General features: G+C 39.7%; 1 protein-coding gene across 1 annotated transcript in view; it reads left to right on the plus strand.

Moving 5' to 3' along the window:
• Positions 1-24608, plus strand: part of LOC139468013 (glutamate receptor ionotropic, NMDA 2B-like) — a 191463-nt gene that overhangs the window by 32363 nt on the left and 134492 nt on the right. The window contains exon 2 of the mRNA XM_071249664.1: positions 18578-18813. The gene's annotated coding sequence lies outside the window, so the exon portion shown is untranslated. The remainder of the gene's footprint in view (positions 1-18577; positions 18814-24608) is intronic.

Below are 24608 nucleotides of genomic sequence, written 5' to 3' on the forward strand. Positions count from 1 at the left end.
GTAGGTGGTATATAAATTGCCAATAATCATTTCGAGGATCATAGGTTAAACGCTCATACACGACTACTGAATATGATCGAAAATGCCCACAAAATGAAGAAAGTGGATTGTAATTGTTTAGTGAGAGTTTAAAAGGTCAACTATTTATTTCCTTCTTTGACCCAAAGGGGCATTTATAGGTGACATGCATTACATGGCCCTGAAAAAAGAAAATCGATTTTGGAAATATACAATCTCGAAACTCCTAAATATGCACTGTGCTGTTCCCTAAAGTAAATGTCATTCCTTAAAATGAAGCAAAATGAACTGACAATCATTGCTCTCATTGGAATCATGTTTATAACTGTTGTTCCCCGAAAGCAGGGAGTTCCTGAAGCATCTTAAGTGCACAGAGATACCATTAACCATACTCAACGATCATGTGATAGGTAGCACCGAGGTATCAAGTGACAGTCAGGGTGTGTTTTGATTCCCCAAACCTGCACCGTCTTTCAATAACGTCCTATGTTTCTTATTGATTACGCTGAATGTGCAGGAAAGTGGGCTAATGTTTACGAATGCGTTAAAAAAACACGATTTTAATCGTGAGTTGTTGCGTATTTTTGCCTACGATGGTCGTTCGTAAGACTTCCTTCGCTATAATTGGCAATTGAGACCTAGACCTGTCCCATTTGTCAGCTTCGAACGCTGCTGGTAAACACGGAGACTGGTGCAGTGAAGTTCAGTGAGGGAAATTGGTCACAACTGGATTTGAGAGAATCACAGTATATTTAGAGACAGCTTATAGAATGCCGATTTTAATGCTAAACACGATAGGGATAGCTGTTGAAGAATTCTGCTGACGTGTGCGACATTTAAGCAGCAAGATTAATCATTTATAATGGACATAATGACTTTCGGGATACAGTAAATCTTTTCAAACAAGATCTGCTATTGATTTTGAACATGCACACAGGATTCTGACGCTCAGTCTATTAACAGTTGTAACTGATATGTATTGATAAGCCGAACGAAACGCCTAACATTATTTGTTGTGATACAGAGTATTGACAACAACAAAAAGGGAGACTCTTCATATCGATTTGTTTATTTGAAAGAGTATCACGAATCGTGAAGCTTGTCTGTCTATTTTCGACTTTTCTGAGTGAAGCTCAAAGAAGATTATAAAATGCACGAGTAAGTGAGAAAATCTCCTCCTCAACAATACACCAGGATCATTAGTATAGTACTCACCCTTAAAGTATTGATATGTTGCGTAACCGTCCAAATCAGCTGATTTAGGAGCGTGACGGTGTGTAAGTACTTGGTGATGCTTGTTTATGATTGCCTCTTGACTGACGAAGAGAAGCATGCATTCATCATGTTTCACAGATAACGCGAGAGAGCAACGCAAATTTCACATGATGATTTGGGCGATATTTCTAAATGTATTTAAAGGAACTCGTATGTACACAGTGTAGGATACTCTGCACAATTCTACTGACACAACATGTATGATAAACCCGTGAAGATTAGAGTTAGAATAGGTGTTCAGTACCCATTCTTGTCCAAAGAGGCGACTATGCATGTCGTAAGAGATGACAAGAACTCAACTGTCTACATACAAATAAAAAATGAACAGAATCGAGCCGGTATTATTTTGCTATTTGTGGTGATAATAATATAGCCAAATGTAAATATGAAATGTACAATATGCAGTAAATGTTCAAATTGTACATATGTACATGATGACAAAAACATTGACGCAGACAGTGTGATATCAAATAGTTCACTTCACCATTTGTATATTTGTTTTAGGAACATGTCTGTATGCAGGAATGATTTGAAACTGCATGTTATTATATAACTGTTAGAAACATCAAAACTAGGGTGCCTGATCCAAACAAGGATTCGGAGAATGCCCTTCACGTGGTTTAAATAGCTTCCGACCATTCTTTTCAAACACAAACACTCTTCTTGATGATATATAGTCTTGGTACCTCCAAACACCAGCTTCCAAGACACGCCAGTCATTCCAAGGAAACGTCATACATTAAACGTCCGTTCTTGCTGTTTTTTTATGCATATACGCCATGCATTCATTACTTTTTCTGTAGAATGATGTCTTTATCGAGCAAAAAGTCGATCAGTGGTTTGACATAGCCTCTGGAACATGATAAGGCTTAGAGGTAGCTAAGAGCAAGAACGGTGGGAATTAGAAAATGAATAAGAGAGTTTCGAGTTCTACAGTTCTAATGTCGCAACCTAGTGTGGTAAAAAGGTTTCAGATGTTTCTATGTTGTTTGGATGTAAGCAAGTAAGGAACTAGTATTAAAACTAGTGTCACGTATAGAAATGACAGAGAGTATGTGGAAGTCATTAATATCAGAGCTGAAATTACAACGAACTGTTGAACGTGTTGTACTAGTATATAAAATGACAGTGATGGAATTTGAATGAACAACGAACCATCTAATCGGGGTACGATAAGCGAACAGTCACATGCAAACACCACATGCATCCGGCAACCCCATTTTGAGCTTCGTACGACAAGCATTGGACCGACAGTGTACCGGGATCGTGTCAAGAGGTCGTGAGTGAGTAAGTGGTCATGAGTATGAATTAACATTGCCTTTTGAAATATTCATGATATTTTGGGTTGGAATCATCGCCGCTTTGAGCAATATGTCAGTATCACTTTGGGAAGAAATTGAGTACTGTGGTGAAACCAAAGGTATGGTGCTGACAAAGCCAAAATCATAATCAGCTGGAATATGGGGTTGGAACTAAGGGAGTGGGCTACCCATGTGGCTAGTGCTAGTGCTTAAAATACTACGCCACCATCACCCTTGTTATACATGCTTTAACCTACTATCCGAAGTCAACATTATGATATCAATGCAGTGTCCCACAAACGTCGTTTATGGAACATTGCTGAGTGTGGCGTTAAACAACAAACAAACAACAGTACATGTATAATATCATACATACTGAATATAAGTCTTTTCATAACCTTCTGTATATGTGTCAGTTCCCAGTTGCAAATGCTTGAATCCTCTGGTTTTTTTTATCATTATGGCTTAAATGTGAAGCGATAAATGACTTGCAAGCAGGTGTGATTGATAATGTTCTCATTGATGTGAAAGATGATTTTATGTGGTATTGTGGATCTCACTGTCGATGTTAATATTTAATTTAGCATTTACGTGCAATACAGTCGTATATATCTAGAACGGAACTTTTAGTAAAAATGCGTGCACTATGTGTCTTATTTTTCTCCTCAGAACATTCCTTGTTGTCTTTTAAAAAAACGAAACTGTTTTAGCTGATGGTATAAATACAATTACCAGGAAAGGACGTTGGTGATAGACACGGGATCGATTCCCCAAACGGATACAATATGTGTCTAGTGTCACCTGCCTCATATTGCTGAAGTATTACTTCAAGATAACTATAACCATAATCACTCATTTCAATACCACACGGTGGCAATATAACAAACGGAAATGTTCTTGTCGGAACATATTTCGCTCTCGTTCTTATAAAGGACAAGAAAGCGTTTTGCTCTTGAAAATGTTGTTCTTTTAAACCAATATATTTGGTTACTGTCAGAGGGTAGTGTAATAATACACAATATTTCTGTTCTCTATCATGAATTAAGGGCACTCCAAAAGGATGTGTTAATCATCTTCAATCAGGACTGGATATCAAATCTCCGCTATCTGACATGTGTTAATAAGGGTATTCATAGACGGTTCATAGGTTGTCAAGGGGTGTAACGAGATATAGCGGGAGCTTTATTGATTGGCATATTGAGGCAAGGTCAGGCCAGCATCCAATATATGTGTTAGCGTGTCAGTGGGGCTGCTTGTTGGGACCGATATTCTTGGTGGAGGGGATCATGTTTAGGTATTGCGTGTTTAGGTATTGCGTCTGTATTTGCGTGTCAATAGCATGTTTAGGTATTGCCTCTGTATTTGCGTGTCAATAGCATGTTTAGGTATTGCATCTGTATTTGCGTGTCAATACTATGTTTAGGCATTGCATCTGTATTTGCGTGTCAATACCATGTTTAGGTATTGCGTCTGTATTTGCGTGTCAATACCATGTTTAGGTATTGCGTCTGTATTTGCGTGTCAATACCATGTTTCGGTATTGCATCTGTATTTGCGTGTCAATACCATGTTTAGGTATTGCGTCTGTATTTGCGTGTCAATACCATGTTTAGGTATTGCGTCTGTATTTGCGTGTCAATACCATGTTTAGGCATTGCATCTGTATTTGCGTGTCAATACCATGTTTAGGTATTGCGTCTGTTAGCGTGTCAATGTATTAGGTATTGTGTCTGCAGGTCAATTCCATGAATTAGGGGGCGTAAGATTTTATCGAAGAAAATGAAATATCCCAGAAAATGTTTCACAAAAATCATGATGATTCAGATAGTTGGAAAAAAGTGAAATTGTCTGGCACGAAAATACTTTGTTGCACTATTGCGTCTGTGTTAGCGTGTCAATACCATGTTTAGGTTTTGCGTCCGTGTAACCGTGTCAATACCATGGCTAAGTATTGCGTCTTTGTTAGTGAGTAAATACCATATTAATGCATTGCGTCTGTGCTAGCCTGTCAATGCCATGTTTAGGTTTTGCGTCTGTGTAGCCGTGTCAATACCATGGCTAGGTATTGCGTCTTTGTTAGTGAGTCAATACCATATTAATGCAATGCGTCTGTGTTAGCCTGTCAATGCCATGTTTGGGTAATGTGTCTGTGTAACCTTGTCAATACCACGTTAAGGATATGTGTCTGTGTTAGCATGTCAATACCATTTGTAGGTATTGCGTCTGTGTAAGCGTGTCAGTACCATAATTAGGCATTGTGTCTGTGGTAGAGAGTAATTATCACGTACTGGGTACCGAGTTAGTGTTAACCTGTTAATACCCTGTTGAGGTTTTACGTGTTTGGGTATTGCGTTTGTGATAGCGTGTGAATACCATTATAGGTTAACGTCTGTGTTAGCGTGTGAATACCATTTTAGGTATTGCGTCTGTGTGAGCATTTCAATACCCTGTGATGTACGTAGTTTTAAAGTGGCCTCCTTCAGTCAGTGTGTACAAACAACATTTTACTCAGCTGCTGAATAAATCTTTCTGATAAGGCCAAATTGTACATCGTGGTTTGTGGCCATTGAACAATATTTCAGTTGTATAACTGTGTGTAAGAACAGCTTAATGTGGAGGAATATACGAAGTGATGCAGGTCCTACACATTTACAAAGATGGTGAACCCAGGACTTTACGGTACTTACAAACAAACTGAAAGGACCATTATCAGGGCTAATATTCAAACCCGCGACCAGTGGATCCTGGCGTGGAACAATGTACAACAAATTTCGGCGCCTTAGACTGCCATATGTGGCCCCTAATTTCAACCATATCACACGCAACAATTATGCAATATCAAGAGTTATATCATTACATAATGTAATATTTTAAATCATATTTCCTTATGGTAACAATTCAAATTCTATGATCAGATTTTTGTATTGTCATTATTCATCTTATATATATCTGGGAGCTACTTTCCCAAATCATATGCATAGGTTTGGTGGTTGTAATCCAATGAAAATAAGATACAGCAACTGAAAGAAATAAGTGAGCGATCTCGTAGAGGAAGTGATAGGTGTGTCTAGGACGAACCAAAAGGAACGGCAGAAAAAAACTGTGCCTAGAGTGATATTTTGTTATGGTAATAATTGCAGTTTGGGCAAATTTGTTGAATGTCTAGTTAGAGTTACGTCCCTTCGATCTACTTTGAAAGGTTATGTATTTCTGAAATGTGTTAACAAGCTCAACGCATAACAAAACATAATTTATGGTCAGTGAAATATATAGTCAGCGGGTTTGTTAACAATGTAATGACATAAAAAGGGATATAATTCCGTTTCATGAGCATGACAGAAATGCCTATGATGAAATATTTTTACGAAAGCTACGCATATAGATAACACCAGCCACCACTAAATTACCCCCAGTGGGGATTCCGGGTTAGACTAGATCTCGAGAAACCTAAAGTATGCATGTCGCCTGAGGCGGATGAGTGGAAAATGGGTGGTCAGGCTCGGTGACTTGATTGCGCGTCATCGTACAATGTACGTCGATCGCGTGGGATGTTGCTCAAAATATATATCATGGGAATGGCTGGTTCAGATGAGATACGTACAAGCCGCCGACACATAGATTGAATATTGCTGACTGCGGTTTCAAAGAAAGAAGGAAACAAATCCTTAAATTGATGTAGCTTGATGCTGTAATTGATTCGATATGAATTGTAACATCGACGCACTGAATCCTTATAAGCAACACGAAGCAGATTCAATATCCTTAACACAGGCTTATTCCATTTTGTATCAACTATCGTTTAATCATACCCGACAATGAAACAATATATAGAACAAGGAGATGAATTACGTGTCAGCATCCCAAAGCCATCATTTATTTTACTGACGTAATGTCGGGTGCTTTCTATTTGAAACCTGACCCGTATTTAACATGGGAGATGGTCGTATGAATGGTTTCGTAGAAATGACAAAGGCTGCCGTCAGCGTCAGTTTTAATCGATAGAGAAAGATGGGCAATGGGGGAAGGGTGAATATTTAATTACATTTTCCCAAAACGACATCCTGTATCACCACCTTGTCAGGAGGGGTTATTAGTCCTATTCTGTATCTCGAAAATAGGAAATATGTGAAAGGGATGAAACGATTATTCTGTGTGGCTTAAGTTGTCGAGGACAAACGCAACGGCTGTTTTTTCATGAATATGATAAGCAAGATTAATCCTTGCCTAACTGAAAACGACATGACAGTCTGAAACAATATCCTCGAAGTACGAATACTGACGTCCGAGGTAAAGCCACCTGAATTTTGTCCGGGTTTACTATCGCCCTCCTGGCCAATGCACAGTCCCCCATATTCACAAAAGTGTCTTTTATATCCATCCTATGTTATTGCCAAATATATACATAATTCGTGGGGAAACAATTGACGAATTTTTGTATCATTGAAACATAAAGACATTCAAACCATAGTTTCAAATCCATTTTGCAACAACTTATATAACAGACTACTTATCAGATATTTCACACAAAAATTCTTTCTCCCGGCCGGCCGTTCACTCTGCAGCTAAACAGGGAGTTGAAAACCATACACAAGAATGCAGATGGCCTCTGGATCCTCTGAGATTGACCATCATCTGAATGCCATTCCCCAAACTAGCACACAGGAAAGGAGCGTTGGGTGGCAACAGTATCAAGAGTCACTATTCTCCTCTGAACCAATATTGAGAATCAATGGTAAACTTTGAAGCTAATACACTTAAAGGCCCTGATTTATCTGGTGGCCGGTGTCTGAGCAGCACATCAATAGGGAAGGGCAATACGTTCTTGAATCTATTTCTTTCAGACAGCTAGTCAGTCATTATGACGTATTGTTGTAAAGCCTTAATTTAGAACCTTCCATATAAGAGTGTATTTTTTAACCTGTTGTCTTGTAACACGATGAACTTAACTGTTTCATGACATTGCAAATATAGTTATTGCTATTCGTGTTCTTTCGGGATTTTACTAGATTAGTTAGATGTGATGTGAGGTGAAATTGGGTTTAACTTCGCGTCCAAGATTATTGTACTTATTTAGCGACGGGCATCAACTGTGTGTGTGTGTGTGTGTGTGTGTGTGTGTGGCTGCTTGTACGTGTCTTGGCTGATGCCGATGTATAGTGCTAGCCCACTAAGATACTATGCCGCAGTTTAACATGAATACCCCACTTAGACACAGTATACTGACTCCGAGCCGACCAGTCCTTGTTTTAGCCCCCTAATGCCGAGTGCCAGACAGGGTAACAACAAGTACCATCTTTTAACGTCTTTTGATATGAGGCGGCCGGGAATCGAACCCGGACCTTCCGCTCTCCGGGCGGACCCTCTCGACCACAAGACCACGGAGGCGGTCAGATTAGTTAGACGGGAGTTGGGGTTCAGTGGTAGTGTCATGGGATGTAAGAAATAATGCTTTTAAAGTTAGACCTTTCTATATAATTAATTCTTAAGATTTGCACATACATCGGACGCAATTTGAGTAATGTCACTACAGGAAGACACCTGACGATAGTCGTCTTTACTTGCGAGTTTCCATACGAAATGTCAACAACAATGGTGAATGCCTCATTTCAGTGACAAGCGTTTCTCTACTTCCGCAAGCAGAACACGAATTAGATTTGAATAAAGTGAAATGAGCAATTAATCGTACAATGTGTGAAACCACACAAGACCCAAACGAGTCACTAACAGTGAGTGGTTCCCTGTTGCACAATAGCCAGTGTTTAATGTACTGTGATCAATTAGCAGAATACTCACTGACAGAATTTCGAAACTACGTCATTTCCTAGGCTAATTTCACTATGGTTCTCCGAAAAATATAATTATTCTTCTGAAAATAGATTCTCCTAGAACCTTATCCCCAGTACTCAATGTTTGTCCCAAAGAGCCTATTACAATAGTGATCGGATGGCGTACGTACTCTGGTGGCATGGTTGATTTTGTGCAATCGTATCCCGATGGTGTTCGTTCGTAATACAATCAACCACAATTTGGTCTTGTCCCAACTCCATTACACATGTAGACTTTTGCTGTAATGTTGCTAACTGCATCCATCAATTCTTCCATCTTCATTCTTCCAAATTCATTCTGGTTATCTCGATGTAAGCTATGGTTAAAGTAACTTCGAGATTGTTGGAATTAGTAAACTTTCGGTAGCTAACTTTCGCTAACTGTGTTTACTGCATGTTCATTAAATTCAGTTGCCGTACAATATAATACAAAAGTACTGCTAGCTGTAGCCTCAAGCCTTGGTGATGAGTCCAATGGCTGCAAGCATTCGCGTGTTATCTGGCTGACTCAGTCGTCTAAGGCGACGCAATTAGCTGAGTTGCATCCCTTGGGCACGCCAGAAACCTGTGATTGTGGGAACGAATCCAGGTTCGTCCCGATTTCGTTTCTAGGTTTGCCAGCACCATACCTGTGCTCGTGAGTTTCTCCACGTTTGTAAATGCCTGAGACCTGCATCGCTTCGGGCTTCCCTGCCAAATTAACCTGTCACGCAGTGATATATCTGGAATACTGTTCAAAGCCGCACTAAACCCATCTCACTCATTCATATACTATGGCTGGTCCAAAAGTTCTAAGCCTGACTAACTAACTTTTTAGTATGGGCCATAACAAAGTGAACTAGTCAATGTAGTACATTGTTTGATTAGTTCATTGAAAGTGTATTTGGTCTGTTGAGGCCGTGTGTCATCAAGATAACAGTACTCTCCAAGCAATCCATGACCGCATGTCACAAGTGTATGGGGATAAGTGCCCTAGTTATTCCACTGTTAAACGTTGGGCAGCTATGTTTAAGGCTGGGAAAACAAACCTTGATGATGACCCTGGGTCTCGACGTCCCTCAACGTCCCTCAATGAAGATTCAGTCAAGGAGAGAGGGAAACTTTTACTTTCAGATAGACGTATTACCATTGCTGAACTTGAGGAAGACACAGGTCTAAGCCATGGATTCATTGAAACTATAATTCATGAACATTTACACATGTATAAGATTTCTACTCGTTGGGATCCAAAGTTTCTAAATTCTGATCTTAAGGAAAAGAGAACTGACATTGCCAGAGACAATTTAGAGCTAATTGAGGAGGATTTCGTCAAATGCAAAAAGAGATTAGTAACGGGTGATGAAACATGGGTCTACCACTATGAGCCTGAGTCAAAACGTCAATCCATGGAATGGCACCATTCCAGGTTTCTGGCACCAAAGAAATTCAAGTCTTTATCATCAGTGAAGAAAATTATGGCCACTGTATTCTGGGATGTTAAGGGTGTGATTCGTGTTGATTACTTGGTAGAAAGTCAAAAGACGATTACCGGTGCCTACTATGCTGAGTTGCTTCATCGTCTGATAGATTCTATCAAAGAAAAGCGGCGTGGAATGCTGACTGCTGGAGTTCAATTGCTTCATGACAATGACTCTTCTCACCCCTTCCAAAGGCTGCTGTGCGACAATGTTGGTTCGAAGAGCTTCCCCACCCTCCATAATCGCCAGATCTGGCAGCCGAGTGATTTCCACCTGCTTCCTAAACTGAAAGAACACCTTCGTGGAATGCGCTATGACGAGGGTTGGTTTTTCAGGGTGGCTTCAGAAAACCTCTTCCCGACATGAATTGAAAAGCTTCACTATCGATATGAGAAGTGTATTAAAAAGCAGGGCGATTATGTTGCAAAATTGTTGGTTTTGTTTAATAGGCTTAGAACTATTTAACCTGCCTCGAAAACATGGATATTCCGAACGATGTATTCTACGTCGATCACTGTCGCTGATTCGCTTACATTGTAGGCAGCAACCATTTTGTTTTCTATTTTCAATGTCCAACGGAAACAAAATGGCAGAAAAACTAGTATGTTTTTTCTCCATTTTCTCATTCAAACCAGTGAAATGTAATTTTGTTGCACTTATTTATTGAACAGTAGTGCTACACGAGAATTCCCCAACCCACACTATACTGATTAATGCAGCAATCACCGAGTGTGTTTACACTTAATGTGTTTAATAGTATTTGCACAATCCGGTGACCTCCACTGTGGAAAAAAATTAAGAATATTCAGCTCATCCGGGAGCTTTATCTGCTGCAGTATATATGCAGGTCCGTTGCCAGCCGGATCTTCCCTTTGTTGTTCAGGATTAATCTGACCTTTGGGAGAGAAGCTCGAGGCACATATACAGGGAAAATGTTTTAACATGCTTTACAAGTTACTCATGTCTGAATCAACCTGATAATGGGGACGCTGGGAGCTAGTTGATGTAATGCGTCGGCGGATTAAGATGTTAGAACCGTTGTCATTGAAACAGTGCTCTATAACGCGGGAAATACAGAGTGTACGTCCGACCTCGGTTGCTGTTGATCTCTGGTAAAGTCTATGTGATGATATTACTTTGAGTATCAGGGATGCTCTCATGCGGGATCCACGTTTCTGTGTCCATTGCTGAAAACGTAATGAATGGTACTGAAGGCGATGAGCGCAAATCCTTTGTGTAACATATTCTCCTGAGTGTTGTATTTACGAGGCATGAAGTGACATGGTATAAGGTAAACGAATCGGTAGCAGTACTGGTCCTCACTGCACGCTACTGTGTGGTATATGGTGTGTCATTTTATTAGTCATATTAAATATTCCTCTTTCTACTAGAGACCCGAGGCAATAAAAGAGACGCGCTAGCTAACTCAGCTGTGAATAACCGATGCTTCAGTTTGGTTTATTTTCTTCACCAGACGGGCATAAAATAATATCGGGTTGAGGAGGAGAAAGGCGGAATGGCGTATTATTTATTTCCAAGATCCATTATCTCGCAGGATATCAAACCACTGCTAGGTTTTGCGGAAAATTGCCCAAAAGGACATCACAGATGATGCTGTGATGCGACCAAAGTATCTGTACATTGAAAGGTGGATTTTCTTTACTGAAATTAGAGGAGCCAAGCTATCCAGGACATGTTAAAATAACGATTAAAACAGACACAATCCATTTCACATTCGTAATCAATCGTTTTTATGTGCTTTTGAGTGACAAGTGTTGTTCGGTATTTTGTTGGAGTGTACAGAGCACATTTGGTATGCATTTCTAAAAAATGGATGATCTCCTACGTGTGATGCTTCAATATTTCGCATATTCCTGTACGACGGGGAATTAAACCATTGCGTTACAAGCGATCGTGTGAAGCACTATTCTAACCCACCAGTATAGGGGGTATAGACGGTAGGGTAGTTTTGTGGTTAAAGGGTTTTCTTGTCGATTAGAAGGCCCGGGTTCGATTCGCCGCATGGATATACAATGTGTGAAGCCCAAAACTCGCCGAAGTGAAACTATAATTCACTCACTCACTCACTCACTCACTCACGCATTAACTTGGAAGTTTTAATGTTACTCGGAAGAAAGTCAAAGGGGATTGGTCACTGAAAAAAACAACTTGTTTGTTGTATTTGCCCATTTTAGATTTTACTGATATTATTTATCGATTATTAATATTTGACCGACATGACATGACAACCTTACTGTGAGCGAATGTGGTGAAGCTCTTTAGTTGATCAGTGCTTCATGCAGAAGACAAGCACATTACACGCCCTGAGGGAGCACCCAACGAGGACAAACACGTTCCCTACTTTGCCACGATATCGACGTATCTTCCCAATCAAAAGTAATTAAATTTCGACTTGACTGTAGCGCAGGAACAAACATTGGCATCACCGACTGGTTGTCACGTTTAGGTAAAAGTTTTTTAAAGACACTGAAGTACAGTCCCGACGTCGGTTCATGCAAGTCGTTCAGATCATCTTCTTTGTTCCTTGAAAAATACACATTGAGCTCGTTAGCGTTCTGTCCTCTGGCTACTGTGTAAACCTTTTATTATATATCCTGCGTCAAGAAAGCCGAGGCACTGATATGTCCAGATGGTAATGGCTGCTGCATGTAGACAAGCATCTGTTTGATGTCTGTAACAAACTAATCCTCGACTAAATTTGCTTCATGATCAGTTTTCCAGACATGAAGCTCCATAAAGGTATACACACTTTCATCACAAAGACAGTAACAATGCGTTCTCATCGCCAAGCATCGTGTGGCTTCTCGTAACAACTGAAACAGTTCTTCTCTGTAACACAATTTGAGGGATATTTATGGCACGTCCGGTTCCTATAGACTGGGGGAAGCATTGTCCAGTCGGGACGTATCCCATCTTTACACTGTAATAAGTACTACTATGACAATTAGGCAAGGCGTTGGATCCGACGCCCTCTAACGTTAATCATTTCTGCCGTCTGAGTTGGCTAATTATGTTGTTAGAGATGCCAATAAAGGTTGGGAACGTGTGGATATGTCTAGGTGATGCCTCCGTATGGACGTGATGGATCCACGCAATGCCCTGTCTCAGTTGCCAAGCATTCAATGTAGGGCAGATAACAGACATACATCATTTCACAACAATTAATTGTATTAGGCAGAAGGTTTGGATAGACATGTGGTATATTGAATTATGAGGGCGTATTATTCGAAATTGTTTGAATATGTAAGTTGTTGTTGTCAAATATAAGACCTTGTTTTAGAATAGATCAATCTTGATTATCGTTAACTTAGTTATGAGACTACAGGGATTGTTTGATGTTCAGTGACAAAATACAGGCGTATGTAATAGCTACACTACAGGCCACAGCGCCCGTATTATCGTGGAACCGATGCTCTTCCGTTCTTGGTTGTAGTGGTAGTAGTGCTAGTGGAAGTGCTAGTAGTAGTAATAGTAGTAGGAGTTGTAGTACTGGTAGTAGTAGTAGTAGTAGTAGTAGTAGTAGTAGTAGTAGTAGTAGTAGTAGTAGTAGTAGTAGTAGTAGTAGTAGTAGTAGTAGTAGTAGTAGTAGAAGAAGAAGAAGAAGAAGCATTATCAGCAGTAGAGGTAGTGATAATAATACCAATAGTAATGTACATATTAATAATGAGCCAAGTCCACACTTGAATAAAAACGACAAAACGACAAAAATGCTCACCCACAACAACAAAAATGCAGTCAAGCTGGTTAGGTTCATCATCAGCTCAGGGTCCTCTACACGCAGCCCAGACAACGAATGGGACTTCTCCCAGGAAGCATTGCCTAGTCAGACCCACCCAGAACTTTTCGGAATATGTGAATACTCTCGAACACTACAGCCTTCTGCATTACCCAGATGTCAGAAGGGTTGTATCCCTTGTAGCAAACCTGAGTATCTCCCAATGTCAGTCAACTGATTGGGTGGTACCAAACGTAAGGCTACGACATCAGTGGGGAGTCGGACAACTTGGTACTTGGGGTGCAAGCGTGATATTTCGAAAGCGAGGTCCGCATATTTGTCATGTTTTTCCTGAATCTTGTCAATCACATTAGTGTCAAAAAGGACAGAAAATTCAATATAATTAATGATTTCATTGGATTTATCAAAAAGAACAAGTGCGGGTTTTTTGGTCTAGATAGGTCTGAGGCTGTATGGTGGCCTATTCCAAAGAAGTTTGTATTTATCATTTTCCATGACGCCCTCTACATATTCTGGGTCGTACCATGAATGGACTTCAGTGTCAAAACCACAAGCATTGCGAAGACGATAATAAAATGATCAAGTCACTCTATCATGTGGCTTAGCATACTGTGTTTGTGCCAAAGCTGGGCATCCACTGACAATGTGTTGGACAGTCTCATTAAATTCGTTGCATAATCCACATTTCATATTTACATTTTGATGCAAAATCACACATGGGCGTGTTTCGAGTGGCAAGTGACTGGTCTTGAGCAGCAAACAGAAAGCCTTGAAGTTCTGTTTCACTTTTCAGGCCAGCCGACTTCATCTGAGCGAAGGACTCTGAAGGGTTGCTGATCATTAACTCGATGCAGTGGTCGTTCAATGTTTCGACACAAAATTGTATTATCAACAGTATTTATCTTTTTAAATATTTTAACCACACACTGTTAATCTATAAGAAAATATCTCAAAATAAATTATAAATGGTTAGTGTGCTACAGTTGTTTTCACAAATCGATAAAACTTATTTCCTCTATTTTGTGGCGCAACAGTCCATTGACATCTGTATGACGGCATGCACAAAGGCATTCAGATTATCTGCCCTTTGTGAATTAAGTCCTTAGCTTTGGCGAAGGAGTCATGCAGTAATTGACGTTAGAGAACGTATCCATAATCGTATGATTGCCTTTATTACCAAAGATATATTAGTGTGCTACAGTTGTTTTCACAAATCGATAAAACTTATTTCCTCCATTTTGTGGCGCAACAGTCCATTGACATCTGTATGACGGCATGCACAAAGGCATTCAGATTATCTGCCCTTTGTGAATTAAGTCCTTAGCTTTGGCGAAGGAGTCATGCAGTAATTGACGTTAGAGAACGTATCCATAATCGTATGATTGCCTTTATTACCAAAGATATATTGGAGCTGTGCCTGCATCATCACCTTGTACACGTAGATGACATATTCCTGAAGCCATCGTTCGCTTCCGACATTTCGCGCATCATGACGCCAACGATTTGAAGTCGGAATGGTGTTAAACGTCCCAATACATTGAACGCTGTGGCGCACAATAGCTTCCCACACGGTTTATTGATCAATTAGAAGACATAGTATCCTAAAGAGTCCATCACATGCAAGCAAAAGCAGTTGTATTCATTATGCAATGACTGTTCAGTTTATAGCCGCGGCTCTATGCCCGGTTGGGTAATAAGTGCTAATTGAGAAAAACACCGAAACGTTTTCGGTTTCCAGGTTTTTCATGCAGGCTTTTACAAACAGGCAGAAAGGCGAAATCCTCTGAATCACATACTGCTTGAACATTGCATGGATCTAGAGAACACATGAAGCTGAAATCATATAGTAAACTTATAGTGAATTAGTGAGAAAATGTTGGTGTAAAGGAAATGTAAATTAAGCGGTATATTCGTTATTTTACGGCGTGTGATCTGAGATGAAAGCCGCAAGTGATCCATGCAGGTCGTTGACGTTTACCACTTTGGTGAAACCCTCGAGCACAGATATATTTATGGTGCTGACAAACCAAGAAACATAATCCGGGTGAACCTATTTTCGGATCCACGATCATAGGTTTCCGGCACGCAAATAGCAAATAATGGCGCAGTAGACGGCTGTGCCATTCCGTGCCTCCGCTGATGATGATGATGATCATCATCATCATTACCATTGTTGGCGCAGTCAGGTTGGTTAGGCTCATCATCAGCTCAGGGCCCTTGCTCCCTCTACACGCTCAGACTTCTCCCAGGAAGCGCTGCCTAGTCAAACCCACCCATATTATTATTATTATTATTATTATTATTATTATTATTATTATTATTTACGGGTAATATCTTCTGGTATAGTCTTTCAAGCTTGATTAAGGTGTAAGAATCTACTTTGAAACGTTGCTAAATGTAATAGAGTAGGAGTTGTTCTCCATAAAGTTGTGTTTCGTACTCACTGCTTCAGACAGAGCTGCTCCGACACATGTTTTGTCTCTTTCAGCTGTCGACAGATGCAATCATATGAATGGCCTTAAGGCCTTGGCTGTTTTCTTATACATGCACTCTCTAAACGTTGTAAGGTAAATTGTTTGAAAATAACATACGAGCTACGTGTCATTACGTTATCAGCTGCCCCGAGTGGATCGGTTTTCTTGGCTGTGAACCTTGGCGACATTCAATTCACGAGGTACAGATACTCCGTAATTTCGAATTGCGAGTTGTATTTTCTTTATATTACGAATATTTCTATGAAAAATGTAGTAAACTGTAGGCTTCCTGATCTCATATGCTGGAATGACGTCACATAAAACCGTATAACGTCATGAACAATGGATGACGCCATCTTCAATTATTTACGACAATATGACGACGAGGTCACGTTGCTATGACTTCTTGGCAAACAATGAAAACAATAAAACAATTGAAACGAACTCATCAGCGTTAAGAAAAATAATAATGCTCTGTGAGTGAGTGAGTGAGTGAGTGAGTGAGTTGGGTTTAACGCCGTTTTTAACATTATTCCTGTTATATCGCGGCGTGTAAGCTTAATGTGGGAGGAAAGCCCGAAGTGATGAAGGTCTCAGACGTTTACCACTTCGCTGAAACCCACAAGCACGGGTATGTTGCTGACAAACCTAGAAACATAATCGGGGCGAACCGGGATTCGAACCCACAATCATAGGTTTCTGGCGTGACCAAGGGACGCAACTCTGCACAGCGAATCGCGGCGCCCTAGGCGACTGGGCCACCCGTGCCCCCTAATGCTCTGTGAGAACTGCCCGTATAATGTACGAGATCATACTGAATTCCTATATCTATCCTACGGGCGCCATTAACAGCATTTTATATGTTGCAATTGCAATTTTGTTCTAATTGTTTCGTGTATCCTGTGTCCACTAATTAGTATTTAGCCCTCCAACTCTATGTTAGGAGAAACAGGTGACCCAGGCGTCTACGGTGCAGCAATTCGCTGTGCAGAGTTGCGTCCAGAGCACAAACCTATGGTCGTTGGTTCGAATCCCGGTTCGCGCAGATTATGATCCAAGGTTTGTATGCTCCATACCCATGCTCGTAGGTTTCACCAAAGTGGTAAATGTCTAAGACCAGCATCGCTTCGGGCTTTCCTCCCACATACATAGCATCAAGATTGTTCGAAGCGGGGTTATACCAACATCACTCACTCACACTATCAAATGCATTCTCTATCCATGTCTATCCATCCTTAAGCAAATGATAATTTAAAAATATATTACTAAGACGGAATATGATGACAGTATTAGACGCTGTGGCTTCCTGTGAGAGCCGCCAACAGACAGAATGATTTGTGGTAACCATGATCATTTGCGAAATGGCAAATTGAATGAATGGTTATATTTGCGTTATGAACAAATATGCCATGTACACACGAGACAAGCCATAGATAACTCGGGCAATAAAACCTATACGTATATATGGTTCAAAGTGCTTCCTCCCCTTTTAATTAATAAACACGAGAGATAATGCCCCAAACCATTTAAAACCATACTGATGTTTTATTCAGTAATTCGGTATCTTATCTTTACACCTTAATTCTAAAAAAAACAACTACAAATGAAAATAAATAGACACGATGTCACCTTGGGCATACTTAAATTCGACTTTGAAGTGATAACAAGCATGGCTATACTCAGACTGCTGACATGACGAAGCCCCACTGACAAACTATTTGTACTGCACATTAGTGATACAGTAGTTAGAATACACTGTATTGATTTTGGCCCTTTGAACTGAAATGTGGACAAATTGTGTTCCCATCTTGGCTCGCCCTCCTTGCCTCCACAACGGTGTCGGGGCGCTAGTTACAGGGACATTGAGGGATGTTCTTTTGTAGGGAAGCCTGACAAGAGGACAGAACGATTGTGTCTCCGATGTGTGATCAGTTGTTTGGTCCCGTCAAATAATCAAGGGAGGGAAATGGCCTTTCCTCAAACCTAGCGGAATATATCTCATTGAAGTCAGTCTAAATATTGACCAACTTACAACGATGTTTGAAAAGAATAAATACTGTGTATGAGACAGATGTCTATGAATCATGCAGCCGTTACCCAATGGCAAAATGCCACAACATTATACCATTTGACAGGGTGATAGAATGGTTTCCAGCTATAAAGGTCAAGGTCTAATCTTAACAAAATAGAAGACAATAGGAGACACAGATATTGGAAATAACAAATGAGATTGAATGAAATACGTACATTGAGAACTTACATACAAGAAGAACAGGGGATTGCACGTTAGTGATGCATTGTTTTGAAATGATGAATGGGTATTGTACATGTAGGCATACAAACATACATAGTATATACCACGTGCCATTGGATATCTACACCATCAATGTATGTTATACATGTCTGACAGGTGTCTATCAGAAGTCGCATCATAAGTGTGTCATAAGAGAAAAGTGTTTTTTAATTTCAGCCCGCAACGAAACGAATTAGCATAATAGGATCTTTGCTGTGGAGATAAGCAGGTCGGTAGACTTGGGGATGACGCTGGCTCCAGCTGTTCCAGATTCCAGAGATGCCGGTCAGGACATAGTAAAGTCGGTATTCTGTCCCCCCACGTCCACATGCCTGTGTCATACCTGTTGATCGTCGGCGTGTAGTGATCATCTGTCATCGGCAGGACGGATCTACTGACAAATCAAGAGAGCAGTAAGTTCATTTTTGATTTGTGGTTGATGTTTAGTATAACCTCCTTGCCCAGTCGGATATATATCTACAATATTTTAGGATATAATATTATATTGGGGGATTTAGGACACACTTTCATGCTTATCCTTTGTGGAAAATGTGACTTGATGTTTTGCAATATCAACTTGATCGTTTCAATAATTGATTGCACGTGTTCACATTTGCTATGGTGATTACAGCCATCTGTTATTCATTGTACATATTTGATATGTCATTCCCAGGCATTTAATTCACAGACCCTACACTAATACTTTTGAGACCACCTTCCTCACTTCGAAGGTTGTGTTCCAGTAGTCATTTCCATATAATCGTTACGACATTATGTGTGCAATACTATCAAAGAAAACATTTAAGCAGTGAAAGGCCGAGAGGAAAGCATGTGGTTATGGATCACTATCAAATAGTGTTGATGATATCAGGTGTTCGCCCAGCTAGCCCAGATGCCACTGCTGGGAACCTATCAACAATGTAGAATGATTTTTATTCCTCCTGTATGGTCAAGCACTGTTCCTCTTGTCACAAACACACAGTTTTGGTGATAACAGTAAAATATGGACATATATCTTATACTGATACTAAGGACATGGTTTGTGTACAAAAAGACGAATACCTTGCGGTGATTCAGCAAAAGCAATTTGGGAGTTCGAAGACAGAAATGCCACATATGTTCGAAGAGCTATATTATACTTATGTCTTGAACATGTATCACCAGCCATATCTACCCTTCAACGCATGACCCTCTCTTAATCATATTCTGCTATCAAGGCATGAAGCATCCCAAGTGATTACCATTTTAGGCTGACGTTACACAGAAACAAAGAACATCTGCTTCATACATTTTGGATAACTCTGACATCCTCTGCTCTTCACCTGCTCTAAGTTCTTATGCATATACTTCATTTTTTAAAAAGGGAGGTAACTGTTGTCGACCTGCACCAGCAGTGGGCCTTCGTTCAATCATGTAGATGTACTTCATTGATTGTGTTAAATATTCCCTTGGGCTCATCAAATGTCTTATTGACAAAGCAGTTCTGCGACGCAGGAATCTAGCTTACATCCTGACAGTGAGCGGCAGTGCTATTGACCATTCCACTAGACAACGAATACGGGTCAAGAGGCACCACTAAGTAGAGCCTTTTATAACGTGGACACACTGACCTAAGATTTACTTATAGAGCGACAGTACCATATATAATACATGAATAGGTCATGCGACATTTTTTAATGCTGCATATGTCCACAGGGAAATTAAGTTATCCCTTATGAGACCTTATTATGCTGAGTACATACGGGTTAGGCTGGAATATATTCTTTGTATAGAGCATTTCAGAAAAAAGTGTTAGTACAGAAACATAAGTGTTTCGAGAGAGATACAGTACTGTTTTTAAGGAGCTGAATACGAAATGTCATCAATGACTTTTTTACGTGCATTACAAGTAACCGGACGAAATATGACGACTTAAAAATATAGACACTTGCATTTAGTGAAGAGTTCATGTTTGAAGTACAGCATATTTGGCCTGGGATTAAATTACCCATTTGAGTCTATTTAAGATGGTGACAGCATCGTCAACAATTACGACAAATTACAATGGCCTAGGTAGCAGTACTTATTTATACAGACTTGGCGCTTTCTTTCAATTTTGTCGAAAGATAAATGTTTTGGATAATTGAAGTGGAATTTAATACTGCGATGAGACGGGACAGTGGACTGCATGTATATCTTGATTTCCCAGGGGATGGCCACACTGTCGCTTTCCCGGGACACAGATTCCTCGTAACTCGAGCACACGATGCGCTTTCTAACTAAACATCCTCAGAAAGTCTGAACTATAATTTGATTTGGAAAATATGTCTATTCTTTTGAACGGTTTTTAACACCAGGGCAATGTTAATTGGTGTTGGTTGCTGTGAATTCTCAAGAGGAAGCATAAAATGCGTGTTGCACTGCGGCAATTGATTAAGTAGTGGTGGAGCATGTGGGGTACCAACGATCTTGAATCCTATTGCAAACCTGATGACAAATGAACTTTCTCCAATAGAAGGAGACAGTGGTGAATTATCTTACTGATGCATACGAGGTTAAATAGTGTAGCTGTTATTTCTACTAAATTCTGCGCTCGTGACAAGAAGGTTTCAACAACCTTGTTACACAAAATACAGCTTTCACTTAATTAAATCCTCTGCGTCGAGCACCCATTCTGATTCCACAATCTGTTTTAAGTGTGACAGATAACCTGAACCAATAATTCAATTTAAATGCATGGAAACGGCCGTAAAGTTAAAAAAACGCCCAACTGTAAAGAAATAATTTGTCAGAATAAAGTGATGTTTATACGGAGGGAGACCACTCACAATTCCGGCGTTATTATATTGGAGCAAATCTAGTTCATTGTAATTGTGTTGCAAAACAAATGCAAAATGGATATAAATCAGAAATGTGACCAGTCATAATTTAAATTGCAGCTATGATTATTTGTTTCCACTGTGATTTCCAAAAGGCTGGGATTTCAAATGAAACAAAGAAAGGAATGATAGGACGAATAAATGAACCTCATCTCATAGTTCATCGCCTCATACAGTACATACATGTAGTACCATAATGGTCTGCAATATATACTGTTTTACATTTGTATATTATCGAATATATAAATCACGTGTTACGATTTGGTGTTCCCAAACAGAGTTGAAATTTTAATTAAAAAGGACTTGTTTGGCGGATGGATAATTACCGTAAGCCTTTACGCCGTTTTAGCAACAGTTTATCAATGGGAGTCGAATCCGGCGCTATGCCGTGATTTTGCAACCACAAGGTTACTCTTCTCTTCCCTTAAGGATATATACTGCCGGGTAAAGGAACATACACACCAATGTGTGAGGAGGTGACTGAAATGAAACTAACACGAAATGGTCAGTCGATGGCGATGTATTTGATACGGGTATCATAGTAGCGTTTTGGACCTTAGCTTTTTAAGGCGAGTGTTGTTTAGCCTGGTAACGTTTTGGTAGCGTTTGTAATGTTTTGGTTAAATCCAGTTTTGAACTGAAACCTTCTTGTGCCTTGCAGTATACAACAGTCTGAACTGTATGGAAAGGCTCACTTGTACATATGGCGAACGTACACTGCAATGTGTTTTTTGTCTACAGCAAGAAATGTGCAAGTCATTCACCATAATGACGAAAACTTTCTCATAAGGATACACATGCTATATCATATTAGTGCCATTCCTGGTTTTCCTGGAATGTAGTACTACCATAGCAACAATTCATAACTTTGAGGAGTAGATGGATGTCAAGGCCCTGATCAAACAACCCCTTATCGTCATTGACGCCTTGATATGAGAGTTGAAGTGGAAACATGTCCTTAGGGTTCTCAACGTATGAACTCCAAAGCAGCTCCAGGAGAAATAGTGACTTGAAAGGGAAGCTAGCAATAGACATTCCTCACCAAACCCTCAGTAATGAGGGGCCTAGGATGTCATGGATAGGTGAGGTGAGATGAAATTGGGTGTAACGTCGCGTCCAAGATTATTTCACTTACATATTGACGTGTGTGTGTGTGTGTGTGTGTGTGTGTGTGTGTGTGTGTGTGTGTGTGTGTGTGTGTGTGTCCTTAATACCGAGCGCCAGGCAGGGTAACAAGTACCATCTTTTAACGTCGCGATATAAGTGCAATAACCTTGGACGCGACTTTAAATCCCATTTCACCACCACCACCTAAGCAGAACAATGTTCTTTCCTCAACGTTGTTTATTAAATTTGGTAAGTTGGAGAAATAGTAAAATTTAATGACACTAGTTTCATCAAATACCAACATCCACATATTTTCAGTATGATTTATATGTTTAACATAGGTGTACATTTGAAATAAAAAATATCATTTAAGATATTTCCATCTCTGCTAACGTCTCGTTGTCTCTATAATAGAATATAGCATAAATATGTTAATACTTTGATAGGCCATTAAATAATGATAGTCTTTGCTCCAGTCAGTGCCCTACATCTAGATTCAATGTAGTAGACAGTAATATCAGTTTAGTATATTTGAATAGTGTGTCGATAAAGTGTACACTAGAGCTTAAATGGTACTCCAGTGGGAACAACAGCTCTCTAACTTTGCAAATATCCTTTGGTGTCTACGTAATGCACACATAAAACGAGCGAGTTATTTCCAATTCGGGTTGGAAAATAGTGCTACCAGTGTATCATCATTACCTATACGAAAACGATAAATGATAAAGGTCATTGACATTAAATGTATGTGTGAATGTACGATGTGCCAGAATATGAATAAGGTAACAGAGATCCAGATGTCCAGTGATCCTTTCTTGTAACTTTCACCGCTAGTTTGCCTTTTATTGCAAGTGGAGTCTGTTTCGTCGGATAATCGAGGCTGGTTATTGTCTGGCGTTGACGTTTTATATTCAGAGGCAATCGTTATTTTTGTCTATTTCAGACATAATCCGATAATATGGAGACTGACTGTTCTGAATTGAACCCAGCAAAGCAATTAAACAAACCTAAAATGTACAAAAGGGATTTTGGCGTTCTTTATTCTTACATTATTCTGTAATAATTATTCACGGAATTGTCACATTACTGGATCATATTGTTACTTTAAGAGCACATTCTCACTATAAAACAAGGGAAAACATTTACTGCCTGTGATATAATTGCTTTACAAATCATTTTACTTCAAGTCCGTGAGCTGTTGCCTTGTCAGCCATTTTAATGACACAGGAGGACAGCGTCACATTTCCGGCATTGTCTCACATAACAGTGATACTACCGGATATTATTCGCCAAACAATAAAATATATTCGTCAGGGATTTTATGTGTTTTTGGAAAAGCAAGAGTTTCGTATAACCAATGGTGATAAATACTTTTCCGACATAGAAATGATAATAAACTTAGCATAAAATATGTAAATGTAATAAATGAAGCATATTCCTTTCCCATTCAGTCACATCTAGCTGCCTTGGTATATTAGAATCCCCCCTACCCTCAGAAATTGACATTAAAATAATTACAGAAAGCGAAATATTTCTACCTCCAGAAATGCATGCTATGTTAACACAAATCTTCTCGACAATCTGAAACGAAGCGTTGCTGCAATATTCTTTTTTGACAGTATTCATTTCATTGTGTTATCCGTATGTTGATATCCTGATCGCAGCGTTTACCATCTGATGTTCAATTTATTGTTGTGTAACTCATTATTCAGCAATATTTCAGCTATCTGAAGGTTGCAATTGCCAGTTAATATTTGAGTCTGGACTATAAGATTGGGGTGAGATGGAATGCATTCAAACAAGACACCGAGCCTGACTATTGTTTGCTTGGGACCAAGTCTAACCCGAATGCCCACAGGGCTGATATTCATACACATATTTGTTTGTTTGTTTGTTGTTTAACGCCGCACTCAGCAATATTCCAGCTGTATATGAGGGCGGTCCGTAAATCATCGAGTCTGGACCAGACAATACAGTGATTGACACCATGAGCATCGATCCACGCAATTGGGATCGATGACATGCATCAACCAAGTCAGCGAGTCTGATCACCCGATCCCGTTAGTCGCTTCTTAAGACAAGCATATATAGTCACTTTTTTCGTCAAACATGAGATGCTGAAGACCTATTCTACCCCGGATCTTCACGGGTCTCATACACATGTAACTTATTGTATTAACACATATAAGACAGTTACGCGATAAATCGCAAAGAACAATGAAAAACGAAGCATGGTTTATTTT

The sequence above is a fragment of the Haliotis cracherodii genome, unplaced genomic scaffold, assembly GCF_022045235.1.
Source record: "Haliotis cracherodii isolate W230 unplaced genomic scaffold, xgHalCrac1.p SCAF_2, whole genome shotgun sequence".
Lineage (NCBI taxonomy): Eukaryota > Metazoa > Mollusca > Gastropoda > Lepetellida > Haliotidae > Haliotis > Haliotis cracherodii.